The 3,566-nt window shown below is 33.9% G+C and overlaps 1 pseudogene; it reads right to left on the reverse strand.

Annotated features, from left to right (window-relative positions):
- LOC106308472 overlaps positions 1-1,968 on the reverse strand; it is a 68,850-nt pseudogene extending 66,882 nt beyond the window's left edge.
- Positions 1,969-3,566: the final 1,598 nt, after the last annotated feature.

Raw genomic sequence — 3,566 nt, forward strand, 5'->3', positions numbered from 1 at the left:
GACTCGTGTTGATCAACACATGTATACGACGCCACGGGTTGCCTTACATAAATTTATTAATTCTCTATATATTTTTCATACAAATCAGTTTGAAATTTTCTTTTTTTTTTCGAAATTTACCAATTTATTAATTCTCTAAGCAGTAAAAACGTCCCTACTTTGTGATACCAGGGGTATAGCCCCCACGCAAGTGCGGAGCCGGATAAGTTATTGATCGTTGTGTAGTTTTGTGTACGGGATTTTGTCGTTTATTTTTTTCACTTTTGTTTTTCCGTATTGTATATAATGGTGATGAACATAACATTTAGAAGTCAGACAGTTTGATTAAGTTGATATAAGAATGACCGGCGAATTCATATGCATTATTTTCGTAATGATTTGATCGACCATTAGCGTTATTAGCGCTTTCATGTTCAAAAGATAAATTTTATGAAGTTGTTTAGTATTTACTTAGGTAGTTGTTAGTATATAAAACAAATAGTGTAAGGAACAAAATATAAAATTTGAATTCAAAAAGTTAAACAATTTATCGAACAATAAATTAAATTATTTTCTTATTTTACCTAAATTAATTTCAAAATATAGAATTGTAATAAACTATTTTTAAAAAAAAATAATAACTCTAGAAAAATCTATAAAATTATACGGTTGCAAAATTATTTAGTTTTAGAGTTTTACTCGACTTTGTTAAAAATAGTTTATGGTAGACAAAAAAATGTCAGAAATAGGTAAACAAAAAAAATACACCACTGACAAATCTTGTATGAGTTAGAACACGTCGACGTTTCATTAATAATCCAAAATAGAAATAAAATCTCCGAACAGAGAAAACATGCAAGGGAAAAAATATCCAAAGTTTATGATGGAAAACGAAGATAATAGCAGTTTTTAAAAAAGCATAGAAAAGACGTTGACGGGCTGATATGAATATAATAGATATTTCCAATCACTCACGGCAGCGCTTGCGGTTGTTCTGAGCGTCTGAAATCTCTGGAGGATCTGCTGCAGCACATTCCTCATCGACCTTGTCTCCCAAAACAGACGGGCCCGATGATGCTGCCAATCCTACGTCACCTTCACTGCTTGGAAGAATGTTCTCACTGTGCTCNNTACGGTGATTGCTATTAATGGCTTCCATCAATTTGAGAGCTCTCCATGTTTTGGGCTGGATCTTGGCAAGTAGCTATGAATACATCAAACACTATGTTGCTGGCATGAGATTTGAATAGACCTAGAGAGCCTGCAACAACATAGACGGTAAGGTTCTTGAGTATATTGAGCTCCACCAAACCAGACACACTCGTTTTTAACACCTTGTTCCCTATCTCTCTTCTAATTAATGCCATGTCTCTCGATGTAGTTCACCGCAGCAGGTTTGTTAATGTCAGAGAAGAAGTTATCTGACCAATAAATTTCAAGTTTTTAAGTTTCAAGATGACACTAAGCTAAAATGCATTGTTTTACAATCAAACCAATAACATACAAAAGGAACTCACCAGAGATTCCGATCACATCCATGTCAGGGGAATCATCGCTGACGAACTCCATAACATTATGCACACCTTTGGTTACCATGTCCATCCCCATTGCACAACACGGTGTTACAACTGAACCATACATAGCCATTTTTTCCCTGCCAATGTACAGTGAACAGTTTGTAGCCTCGTAAATCTAATTGACATGCATCCACAAAATCATTATTTCATCAGCAAAAGTTTCAATCTTGAGTCGAACCACACCACAAACATAATTTTTTTTACATTTTGGTGGTACCCTTTGAAAATGACAGCCGACGTTTCGAAGTGATCTAGATTCTCCTAGGAAGGCTTAATTTCCATAGCACGTTGGCACGACAAAAGCCGGACAATAGGTGCTCTAGTTGTACCGTCCTCCAGCTCCGCCTGAGACGTACCCAGCCTGGCAGCCTCTGTTAGTCCTAGCAACCAAATAACTTTCGTTATAGCCCATCAGAACATAGTTTACATCATATTAGTTAATCCCAAATATTAAACACCACATTGCAAAGAAATACTTGAATCCACCCTGTTTTTGGCTGTATAGTTTGGCATTTGTTCCTCTATAATCTAGTATACAAGATCGTTCTTGATGTGATTTCAGTTTCCACCAGAAACTCAATTAAACAAATATGGTATATAGTATTCCATAGAAAGTCAAATTGTCAGTACCTTTTCCTAGGTACTATGTTCTAGGCGGAGAAAGGTGGCAGGGACAACGACCGATTAAGCAACAACAATACTGGAGGGTGACATCTTTGAAGGTTGGCTAAAAGCTGCGACAGTTCAATTTAGGAGTAATTTAATAAGAGATATGGGTCTCAAGGTTTGTTTGAGGAATTATATATACTGAGACGGATCGTTTCAGTAGTGAAACAGTACCATAACTGATCGTTGGAGATATAGAGAGGTGAAGATGAAAAGTTTCAGAATTTTTTTTGATAAGCTAAAAGGGTAGCGCTTCGGTTTATCGGTGGAGACAGAGTACAATAAAAATCCTAGATACATACAAAAGAGATTTATCCCACTTATAAGTTTTGTTGGGCCAGAATGCGGATTTTACTAAATAGGTTTCGATGATCAAAGTTACACGTGAGTATTGAAACATTACAGTTATGTGTGGGATCCACTATAAGAAATTCTTCATAAATATATATTAGTTTCGGTAATCAATGTACGAAGTATCCTTTAGTTCAGTCGTATAAATGTTGGTGTTTATATCACAGTAATCCAGGTTCGAGCCACATATTTGACATTTTTTCACACTTTTTAAAAGTGGAGCCCACTTACCTGCTGACGTGTCGCATCAGGAGTGCTGAAACTGGCTCATTATAAAGTAGATTTATTTTATGAAAATAAATTAAAAATATAAAAAATTAGACATTACAAAATTTTAAACCCTAAATTTTTATACCTCAGATTCTAAATAATAAACTTTAAATTCTAAGATTAACACTTAACTCTATAACTTTAAACATAAACACTAAATTCTAGAGTTAATTCTAAATCTTAGACTTAACCATAAACACTAAGGTTTATAGTTTAGGGTTTAGGGTTTCGCCGACATGCTTTAGGGTTTAAGAATAACTCTAGGATTTAGGGTTAACTTTAGGGTTTAGGGCTAATTTAGGGTTTAGTGTTAGTAATATGATTTAGGGTTTAGTGTTAATCATATGATTTAGGTGGCGATTTTTTTAACAAAGAAAAACATCATTTAAAAATAATTTATTCATTAAAACACATATAACGGAAAAGGTAAATTGTTATAATGCATATGTTTCTCTATGTTTCACGAAGAAGGTAGTTTGGAGTTTTTACACATTTTAATAATAATAATCATACTTTAATATATAATATACATTAAATTGTTGGATAATACTTATCTATTTAGAAAGATAAGGTCTATCTTTAATTTTGTCTTTTCCTAAAGTCGGTTAGTTTTACCGACTTGAAGTCTCTATAAATAGGATCATATGAAGTGAATAATAATCATGTTTTACACTTCACAACTTCCTCTGTCACTCCACTCTATCTCTCTCTCTCTCTCTCTCT

Source organism: Brassica oleracea, chromosome C8 (assembly GCF_000695525.1).
Source record: "Brassica oleracea var. oleracea cultivar TO1000 chromosome C8, BOL, whole genome shotgun sequence".
Classification (NCBI taxonomy): domain Eukaryota; kingdom Viridiplantae; phylum Streptophyta; class Magnoliopsida; order Brassicales; family Brassicaceae; genus Brassica; species Brassica oleracea.